Source organism: Calidris pugnax, unplaced genomic scaffold (assembly GCF_001431845.1).
Source record: "Calidris pugnax isolate Ruff unplaced genomic scaffold, ASM143184v1 scaffold52, whole genome shotgun sequence".
Taxonomy (NCBI): domain Eukaryota; kingdom Metazoa; phylum Chordata; class Aves; order Charadriiformes; family Scolopacidae; genus Calidris; species Calidris pugnax.
In genome coordinates this window covers 2069412-2080608 of record NW_015090811.1, presented here as the reverse complement: position 1 = coordinate 2080608, position 11197 = coordinate 2069412, and the positions used below count along the sequence as shown (strand labels likewise).

At 49.6% G+C, this 11197-nt stretch overlaps 1 protein-coding gene across 1 annotated transcript in view; it reads left to right on the top strand.

Moving 5' to 3' along the window:
• Positions 1-10756: 10756 nt before the first annotated feature.
• Positions 10757-11197, top strand: part of SLC7A14 (solute carrier family 7 member 14) — a 34527-nt gene continuing 34086 nt past the window's right edge. The window contains exon 1 of the mRNA XM_014938866.1: positions 10757-10810. The gene's annotated coding sequence lies outside the window, so the exon portion shown is untranslated. The remainder of the gene's footprint in view (positions 10811-11197) is intronic.

Below are 11197 nucleotides of genomic sequence, written 5' to 3'. Positions count from 1 at the left end.
TTCTTCTTAAAAAAAAAAAAAAAAAAGGAAGGAAGGAAAACAGACAGCTGGTCAAGCCAGTGTTCCTTCTTCACCATCTTCCTCTGCAAAGACCAGCTGATGAAGAGCCACCTGGGACAAGTCACCCAGCAGTGGCCGGTGATGCTCCACGGCAACTGAAGCATAACACATAACACATCTCTGGACTAATGCCCAGCAGGAAAAGGGAAATTACTCCTCTATTTCCAGAGTGGAAATTGGAAAGAGTGAGACACCCGGTAAACTGCTTCATCCCACATCCCCTCCTGTATGCTTCAACGCCAGGAACTTCACAGAAACCCCAGGATGGACCGGTTTTGGGGTCTGGTGTGGACACAAAAGGATACATATCGCCTGCAGGCGTGTACCTCTATAATGTATTTATTTAAGGAACTGGTGCTGTCGGGCACCATTTGCCCCGTGCGCAGCACAGAGCATCAGGGAGCTCATTCTCCCCAGTGAACAGGAAAGAAAAGTGGGAATTCAAGCTGGGTGAAGCCTGTTTATACATACGTTAGTCAGCAGGGTGGGAGGGGGGGGTTAAATAACTGTTACACACTGTAATATGTGCTATCCTACAGCAAAATTTCATTATATGTAACTCTCCTTGCTTCTATCTGGGCAATAAAAACACTGCGGGAAATCCCATAATGGTAAAATTAGCAGCCAAGTCTCCATTCAGATCTCCAACGAGGAATAATCCTGCATCAGCACAAGGAAGTTGACAGTAGAAGGCCCATCTTAATTTCTCCTTAAAGCATAGATCTGCGATGAAAAAGCACGTTGGTTTGAATCCCCTTGGCTGCCATTGGGGCTGCTGTTCCTCTCTGTGGGGCTGCGTCTGTGCAGGCAGCGGGGAGCACAGAAAGCCAGGCAGGTCCCTGCTGTCCCCTGGGGTGACCCATGCCACCGCTCAGGAGCAGCTTCTGGCTCAGCAGCCACCAGTTGCTGTTCCCACAAAGCACCAAACAGCATTGTCCCCAGTCCCTCAGCTTGATGCTTCCCAGCAGGAAGGACTCGGTGGCCGGCCCCAGGTATCTGGGCTGCAGAAAAGCCAGCGCTGCACCCATCAGCTCCCTGTGATCCACCAGCACAAAGGGAACGGCAATAAAAACTGGGTTTAAAACTATTTTTGTTAGGCTCTTATGAAAATAATGAAGCATTAATGTATTTTTAATGCCTTGTAATAGTGCACACGGAAGAGATCATAGAATCATAGAATCATTCAGGTTGGAAGAGACCCTTGGGATCATCGAGTCCAACCATCAACCCTACTCTACAAAGTCCTCCCCTACACCATATCCCTCAGTACCCCATCTAAACGTCCCTTAAACACATCCAGGGATGGTGACTCAACCACCTCCCTGTGCAGCCTATTCCAATGCCCGACCACTCTTTCTGTGAAAAATTCCTTCCTAGATGATGCTGGACACTAAGCAGGGGGCTTTTCCTCCTTCCCTTTGTAGCGCTACATGGTTCATCTGCTGCTTAGGCTTGTTTGTTTGCTTTCTCATGCTCCCATATGATTAAAAACTCCCCATCGTTAGCTTTACCCACCCTGCCAAGCCCCCAGCATGGGCCATGTGTCCTCATCCTGGCTGGGGCACCTGGGGTCCCTGTTGTCCCCAAGGGAGCTGCGGCACACCCTCTTCCCCTGCAACAAGCAGGTCATCAAAAAGCAGTTCAAATATTGTATTTTTCCCAGGCCAAGACAAAAGCAATACCCAAATCTGAAGAGGGTGGATGAAGGTGACTGTACCCTGTGGATCCAGGAGGTAAATGCCATCTCCAGGGCTGGGTGGTGAGGATGGCTGAAGGCTTACATCCCCCTCATGGAGCTGGGGCTTTCCTTTGCTTACAGGGATAATTTTATAACCAGCAGTTGTGTAAGCCATGAGAAACATGATTGAATCATATGCTTGGGAGTCATTGCTAATCTCTGTTCCCATAAATCAAGAAGGTAAATATAGATCAGTTATAGCCCAGGTTTATCAGGGTGTATTTGCGCAGCAGCCGGGCTGTCGATGCTTTACGGGGACAGCGAGGACGCAGCCCAAACATTAACCTGGTTTGTCTAATTGATGTGTTCATTTCTCTTTTGCTGACTGGCTACGTTAAGAAATTACTCATTCACTCCTCCTGGTTTTAATTGAAATCTATTTTACTGTACCCAAAAGCAGGAAGCCAAGCATCTTCCCCATGTGCTGTGCACAGAGGAGATGGCACCAGCTCCTCCTTCAGCCCCTGTTCCAGCTCCCTTCAGCGCTGGTTTCGTGAGACTGAAAACATCACCTCAGATTAGCTAAACCTTTTCATAAAAGCCATTAACTCTGTGGAAAAGCCCAGTGGATTTTTTCCTGAGATGTAATTCCTAAAAGCCTGTCTTTAAAAATGTGCAAGGTTCAGGGCCAGGAAAATAACAATAAATCCAATTTTTAAAAAAGCAGAATGGGTCAACATAAACAGCATTTTATTTATGTACAATCCACCTGATTTCAAGAGCTACATCATGTCTATACCTGACCCACTCCAAAACCCATTCCTCAAAAGGTGTATTTTTTAGCATTACATCTAACCATCTATTCTCTGGTTTGCATTCTGGATCAACCTTTTTTTTCCTGTCTACATCCTAGTGGCAAAACTTATTTTTCCTCAACTTTCCAATCCTTTCCCTGCGTTGTAAGAGCAGAACCTTTTTGCATACTAGCTGGCACATCAGTGATGAAAAACACGCTGTCCTAATATCCTCCCCCAGCACTGCAGAAGCTTGCTTGAAACCTATTTACTGCTAGGATGTGCATATTAATGTCTTGTCTTATTTGCCTCAACAAACAGAGAGGAGGCTATTTTAAGTTACTAGAAGGTACACAAACTAACTGAAAATCCAATCTTCGTTTTCCAGAGAAGCCATCTGGTTCGCCTTCCTTCTTTTACCTTATTTTTAAAGCATCTTTGGGGTACTCTGATGGACACCCCCATTAAAGGGTGGTTGTTCCATGCCATGGGTACCTAAAGCCAGGGGAGCCGGCAGCCACGGGGCTGAGATCCCATTAGTAGCTCGTAAGCGAGCCTGGCCCCTGATCACTGATAATGATATAATGAATACCAAATTAAAACCTAAAACTATGCAACCACGGGCTACGATCTTATCAACCTGCCCTGAAAGCTGAGCTGCATCGGGTCCTGCGGACCTTGCATAGAAGATTTCAACTAATATGCTGGAGGTAATTCAATCCTGCCACTCTGCTCTTTCAGGCAGCCCTCAGCCAAGGCTGCATTACGATATTAAATCCATGGTGACTTCAGAGGTGCAGGCTTTGGCTCACTGTCCTTCAGCTGAGATAGAAAATCAGGTTGATCAGACCTGGCATGACCAAGACAAAATATCTTGGCTGTGCTTCAGGCTGAGGAATTGCGTTGACTCCAAGGAAAACCGCGCTGTGGTTTCACCTGGGTGACGTTTTTGCCTTCAGTCTTGACCCTTCCCAACACTGCCCTTTGGCTTTAGCAGTAAGAAATCATCGGGGAATAGCAGATCAATGGAAACATCAATGGCAGCAAACTATCAGATCAATAGAGCCCTTTTTTCTTCTGCAGTGCCACCAGTCTTGGAGCAGACGTGCAGTGCTCTCTGGCTGAACAGCTAATGCCACTGAGCTTCAGTCCGTGGGATGTTCACAAACCTTTCCTTCCCTCCAAGGCCTGCTCATGGGATGACAGTCGTTATTCTGGACACGCAAAAAAAAAAACCAAACTACACTTTTGTGAAAAACAAACAACAGACAATAAACCCTCTTATTTGCATGCGAAGCAAACGCACTCGCACAAACAGCAGCCTCTCTCCAAACCCCGGGATGGGCAAAGCCCTGTCCGTTATTAGCAGCAAGATGGATAAATCAAGCAGCTGGTTAAAATGCCAAGGAAGCATTCACATTGGTTTTTATTTCCCCCCAGAAAAAAAAAAAAAAAAAAAAAAGTTAGGTTGGGTTTTTTTGGCTTTGGTTTTTTTATTTTTATTATTCAAGCAGAAATACGTCAGTCTCTGGGTAAAATTTGGCAAGCAAATGCTAAAATACTCAGAAGACCACTAATTTGAACCTGGTGCTCTCAGCAGCAGCATGTGAGCTGTTTGTGTACAAACCCAAAACAAACACCGTGGCCTAATGCTGACTTTACTGGGGATGACAGAAACAGCTTCTCCTGTGGGTGGGCAGCCCAGCAGAGAGTACACAGGACCTGTCCCCGTAGCATGACACAGTGGGGACAGAGGGCTCGTGGATGCTCCCCAGCCCTGTGTGCAGCACGGGGGGTACCCCTGCCCCCCCAGAGCCCTGCTCTGCCAGCCAGGTACAAGAGGCAAGTGATGGGAAGCCAAAATGAGTCCAGGAGGGGGGTCTTGAGAGGCAACAGGGGAAAGAGATGGAGATCAAGCACAGCCTGGTGTGTGCAACATCACAGCAGAGCACAAGTCAGCCCCCCGACAGCCCCCCAGAGCAAGAAGCCCTTGTGGCAACATGTCTTTTCCTGCCCCCTGCTCATTGCAGGTAGACTGGGCAATTAGACCCATCCTCTTGCCAAAGCCTTGCCCTCAAAGCATTAGCACACTTTTAACAAAACCATTTAGGGCACCTGCTCCTATACCAAAGGAAAAATGTTCTCTCTGAGCTCTTCACTGACACAGTGAGTTTCTGCCTAAAACTAGCCCAGCGTGGCTCCAGCTGGAACCACAGATTTATTGAGATAAGGAGATGGCCTCACCAAGCAATGCTCTTCAGCCTGAGAGGTGTCTCTTTACAGGGCACGTGTGGGGTGGCAAACTGTGAGACACTGCTCTGGAGTAAACCCTGAACCACCAGGACAGGGCAGTGCCAACAGACACAGACCTCATGCTGTACGTGGCATCAAACCCAAAGTGGCAGGCAGCTTTTGGAGAGCTTAAAGACACCAAGTAGGTGCTGCACTTCTGGGGAGCCCCTGATGGGAGTCAAACTCCTTCCCAGCACAGTATGAGATGTTACCTGGGTGTGACTCTACATCCAGAGTCACGTCCTGCGTGTAATCTGCCAACAAATCCAACCATCCCTGAGCTGGTATCATTTTTGTGCTATGGTACTTCATCTGTCACTCTTGGAACAGATAATGAAGACCAAATCCTGCCACCAGCTGCACCCCTGTTACTTTAACTGAAATCCAGAAAAGCTAAACCCACCTGCAGGACAGCAGGAACCGATACTCAGCAGCGTATCAAGCTTCACTTGATTAAGACATAATCATCACCCCATACATGGTGTGACCTGGATGGACAGGTCGCACTTACCAGCTACACGTTAATGTTAAACCATGGGATGAAGAAAGTGAGATGGCAACAAACACACTTCTGCCGGGTTTGTTGTTAAATGCAGTCTTCTCTGGATAAGAAAAAAAAAATAAAATAAATAGTGTGTGGTCCTTTAAATAAGGCAGCGGCTTCCAAACACTGAATCATCTAATCCCCTCTCCATGGCGGCTGCTTTATCCCAGCCTCCCCCAAAGGCACGTCTGCGGCCGAGGCAGCCCCTGTGGGAAGGGGAGCCCCACCAGGAACTGCATCTCCCCGTCCCCAGCGTGGGGTGTCCCCACTTGTATCCCCACCCCATACAGCCCCTGACCCCATCACAGGGGTCTTTATCTGCCTGTGGCCCAGGTTAACACAGCTCTTCTGGTGCCAGTGGGGGGTCACTCTGCGTTGGGGATGGTGAGGGCACAACCAAAGGGCATCGCTTCTTCTGCAGGCACCAGCGACAGCCTCCAGCCAGGGGAGAGGCCACAGGTCGTGCCAGAGCCAGGCTCAGGCTGTAGGTTCATACATGGCTCTGAAAGGGATTTCTTTAATGCTCCCTGTGTCTCTCTGAAGGGGCAACGTGTCTGCTGGATGCATTACCCATCTTCTCTGCCCAGCCTGGCGTAGGGGATACTGAGAAGGAGAGGACGAGCCTGGGAGAAGTCTCAGCTGGATAAAATTGAATGGAAAAGCACACCCAGGCTTCTCTGCACTGGGTTTTTACCCCAATTTCTGGTTATACCCCACACACCGCTGAGGTTCCCCTCCCACCCAGGGGGGAAGTGCCCCTGGTATGGGTTTGTGGGAAACATCCACGCTGCTGTTATCTTTTAGCCTGTCCAAGATGCTGCTTAGCAGGGCAGATTAACCCTTTCCCATCCCCTAAGCAGAAATTAAGCCCGTGGCCAGTTCCACTGCAGACAAGTAATTTAACTAATGAAGAGGGTGCCCCATGAGTGCTGGGCTCGTTCCCTGCTGTGTCAGGGCTGCAGCCCCTGTGCATCAGGGTAAGACTTCACGAGGGGGTCAGGGAGGAGGGAGGTACAGCTCACCAGTCAAGGGACTTGCTTTCATCTGCCCAGCTAATTGCATCTGCCCAGCCAAATTGCCCCTGTGAGGTCAGGAACCCATCTAGAGACAGTGCATCACGCAAAGAAATTCCATCTGATGCAGCCAACACATCCACAGAGACTGGACCATATTTTCACTATCATTTCACAGCCATAGGACTTCAAAGAACAGTGAAGTTCACCCAGGAAACCTGTCGCAGAGCCAGTAACTTGAGTGGGGTCATCTAAGTCTGGAGTTGGAATTTTAATTACAGGACTATTCTTCCTCACGCTGGTATTCATCGTACCACCCCTCCTCATCAGGAGATGAGACAGCAAGATTAATCCCCCTTCTTATCCTCCTACATTAATGCCTCCATCACTTTGACCCCTATAGGGTACTCACTGAGGTTCCAGCGGATGGAAAAGTAAGAAAAAAAGTGGCCAGGCATTCTGGCCACATTTCTAAAAATACCAGCACTTCTGCAGGGCTCCATCTGGCCTCTGCTCAGAGACACTCAGCTGAACTTTGCAGTGGATGTCCAGGAGCAACTGCTGTTCAGTTCAGTTCAGCAAATCAGAGCTGGAACACTTGCCAAAGCCATGGACATGAGCTATTGGACATGCAGAACAAGCAGGTGGAGGTCTAACCCACTCCCATCACTGCATCCCAGCTTAATAGGATGTCCCTGTAAGCAGCCTGGTGCTCGCAGACAAAAGTCGCGCTTTTCTATGAAATATCAATCTTTCCTAAGAGCTGACACTCTCCAACCACCTTGGCTAAACGATAAGTGTGTGATGGAGACTGTGCCTCAGCCCTGCTCATCTAACAGCAGCCAACACACACGGACACGGAAATAACGAGGGAAAGATGCTGTCAGTGCCCAGTGGAGTTTGGGGGTGAACATTTGAAAATACATAATAATTCTCAACTCTCATGCACATTTCAAATGCACTTTCTGATTGGAATTTGATTTGATTCCAAAATAGTTTTCTCATGCACATTTCAAATGCACTTTCTGATCGGAATTTGATTTGATTCCTCTACAACTTCATCTGTTTCAAATAGTTTTTTCTTTGGAAACGTAACCCAAATTAGCGCGCCTTTGCAAAATCAACCAAAATGTGATGGGGTGACCAAGCACACAGGGTGGGAGCCCAGTGTATACTCCAAGGGGAAACCAAGAGACCTCTCCTCAGCAGCCCATTAGCCATTTTTTATGGTGGCAAAACATTTTGAGAAGCAACACTAAGGAAGACTCAACAAAAAAAAAGAATTAGAGATGAACCTCTCTTCTCTGAGGAGATTCCATGCAGAGAAAGAAGGCCCGTGAGGTGAGGATGTTGGAAGCCCTAGAGGAGCTGAGAGACCAGCAGGTCAAAAGCATGTTGACTATCCTAATGAAAATATCTGTAGACAAAGAAATAGCCCAGAAAACTGCAGGAGTCGTGGTATTTAAATGGCACGATTAATTAGTCAGGGATGAGACAAGTACGAGGGGATTATGAGAAAGGTAAACAAACATTTTAATAAAATGAAGAAAGAAAATCGATGGGGCAGCTTCTGTCCGTGTGCATCCAGAGTCACAAAAAAGAAAGTTACGTCCCACAAAATCGGAAAGGCCATTATTTGACACTGATAAGCAGAATAGCCAAGATAATGAGACAGCAGCTGGTGGAGATCCCTGGTAGAAGGTGTTACTGAGGCCAAAGCCTTGGTTGAATTCAAAATAGCATTAAGCATTTAAATGACTAGTCAGACTGCCACTTGCTATTACAGAAAAATGGGCAGAAATTATTTTGATCTAGAAACTAGGCAGCGCCTGGGGACAGAGGAAATTCTGCCACAGAAGTGTCATCGTGTGCTTGGCTGCTATGGGAAATTTCACCCTAATCTGAGGGTGATTTCACTGATGGGACTTGTCTAGAGGGTACCTTGGCCTCATCCGGTTATTTATCCAGATGACAGACTCACATTTAATCAAACCAAGAGCACTATTAGAGGGGCAGCTGTGGAACTCCTCTTCCTGCAAGACTGGAAGTTAAAAAACTCCTGAGAACAGGGTAAGGATTCATGAGAAAGAGTTTAAGTGAGCCTCTGAGAAAACACTTGTGCCTTTTATTACTCAAGGTGGTGGCAGGGTGTTTCAGGTAGCTAATTGTAGGTACCACTGGATAAAACAGAGACAAACATATAAAAAGCAGATCAAGGTTGGACTGTAGCAGGGTCTGGAAAAATATTATACAGCAAAGTCTGCCAGAGCAAGAGGTCTGAGCAGCAGAGGGAAGGTGGAAGGCAGGGGTGGTATCGTGGTACCACATAATAATTTATAAAAACTTGGGTGCTACAAGCCTTTACCAAGAGGCCACAAAAGCCCCTCTCTGCAGATACCAACCAAACCAAAACGGGCCAGATGTGCAGTCCCAGCCCCAAGGAGTAAATATGACTCAAGTGACTCTGGACCCACCCACACAGATAAATCCCATTAAAACTTGGCCACGCTGACGATCATCTCAGAAACACCCACCCACATGTCCTTTACTCACACACTCCTTTCACTCACTGCAAAACAAGATGCACTAGCAAACGGAGAAGCTTTTCTCTTTTGCTCAGGTTTAGTCAAAGGGAAGCTCCTGAGATCAGCCATCCACAGCTGCATCCCGCGTCCACAGACGGAGCAAAAAGCAGCTGGGGGAAGCCAGTGAATGAGAAGGGAGACAACAACCAAATGGGAAGCATGGGGACTACAGGCAGAGAGAGAGAGAGGAGAGCAGCTGCAGCTCTGAGTGTTGCTTTCAGGCAATCAAAGAATAAAGGAAAGAATAAAAACAGAGGTTTCAAAACTGCTGGTTGTGAGGAGGGTAATCAGTTTGGCTCCAGTGAGGCTTTTTCTGCTGCGATGCGTGCTGGCCAGAGAGGCAGGAAGGGAACGGAGCATCATGTCATCCTGTGATGACACCTCCTGCCGACCAGCAGTGACCTGGGAGAGGTCTTTTCTCTTCTTGTTTGGGAAGAGAGGGGCTGCAGAGAGACTGCTGTGAGGGAGGGAAGGGAGGGAGGTAAAGCTAAGCTGGAGAGAGGAAGGAGCCTGGTAAGAAACTGGGAAAATGATGGCATGTGGGCTACAAAAAATACCACAGAAATCAGGGCTGGAAAGGAAATCAGAGATGACATGTGGTGCTCCAAAGAACAGGATCATGGACATCCTGGGTAGGTTTATCTGTGCAGTGTTGCTGTCTGCAGGTCCCCAGAAGGTCACTGCCAGTGATGCGGTTCCTGTCGGGGTCACTGACATCAGGCAAATACCAGCTTCCCAAGCTGACCCAAAGCTGAAGGATTACACCTTTCATTTTTACCAGCAGACATTTATTTTGGTGTTTAGAATATGAGCAGCTTCTCTCCATTTGAAGCACGCCCCGCATCCAGGAATGGGTCCTGTTAAAAGTTATAGGATGCAGCTGTAACGGAGCCTGAAATCTGACCCTCACCAGGCATCGCTGGAGACGAAACCATTCTGGATTTGATGCCAAAATGGTACGAATATAGATACAGCGAGGGAGTGCTTCTAGAGGGAACCAAATAGCAAGAATCAGGAAAGAAAAATGCAAGTATCTTGACCGTGAATTCCAGCTATCCTCCAAAACAGCTATGGATATAAAATATAAAATATATCCTGCACCCAACATCTAACTCCTCCCAGCCAGGCCATGCAGAGGGCTGGACACCCCGGCATGCTGCAATGCATGAGGCATTATTTTAGTCTTAATTCTGCCTGGTTTGGGATTACGGTATTGGTACCCAAACCTCATAGTGTGGCTCAAGGGGAAAATAAAGGGAGATTTCCCAACCCCCTGTCCATGAGGGGAGGAAAACCCTGCTCTGGAGGAGGCAGCCAGGAGGGTTATTTCCCAGCAGCCAGGTAATTTGGGGGAAGCCACCCGCAGCCCTCCCTCAGGGCACCGGGGCAGGCAGAGAGGACTCGGTGGCCGTTTGGAGGTGGGGGGGACGACACCCCCCGGTGCAAAGAGGTCTCCGTGGGGCCGATCCGACCCGTGGGTATTGCCGGGCGGTCACATGAGGCAGGCGGGGAGAGAGCGGAGAGGGAGGGGGGGGGAAGCGCTGAATAATTGAGGAGCTGCAGCGCCCTCCTCCCTCCCTCCATCCCTCCCTCCATCCATCCATCCCTTCTCCATCCCTCCCTCCCTCCCTCCATCCCTCCCTCCACCCTGCTTGCGCTGCCGGGAGCGGGGGCCGGCGGTGCCCAGCGCAGCCCCCCCCCTCCTCCTCCCCTTCACCCGTGTGTCCCCCCCTCCTCCTCCTCTCCGCGTACCGGCTGCAGCAGCGCAGCCGCCCCCGCCGGGGTGCGCGCCCGCGGCGGCTCCGCAGCATCGCCCGCCCGCCCGCTGCCCTCCGCGCCCGGCGGTGAGTGCCCCGCACCACCGGGGAAGGGGGATGGAGGAAGAGGGGTTGTTGGGGGGGGGAATGAAGGCTCTTCACGGCGCTGCCAACCTCCTCCTCGGAGGCTCTCGGGGTGCGGGGGAGCCCGGGAGAGGTCTGGCCCGGCGGCCCACGGGGGAGGGGGAGCTCCCCCCGCCTCCCACGCACACGGGGGGCGGCTTCTGCACCGCCGGAGCGGCAAGGGGAGCAGTCCGGCTCCTCCGATCCACGGGGGGACCCCAGCCCGCTCGGGAATTCCCGGCCCCAGGCTGCGGCCCCGCGTTTATAAAGCGTGGGGGGAGGTCAGGGCTGCCGGCAGGGGATTGATGGATGGGAAACACGGGGGGAAAATAGAAGGAAAAAAAAAAAAAA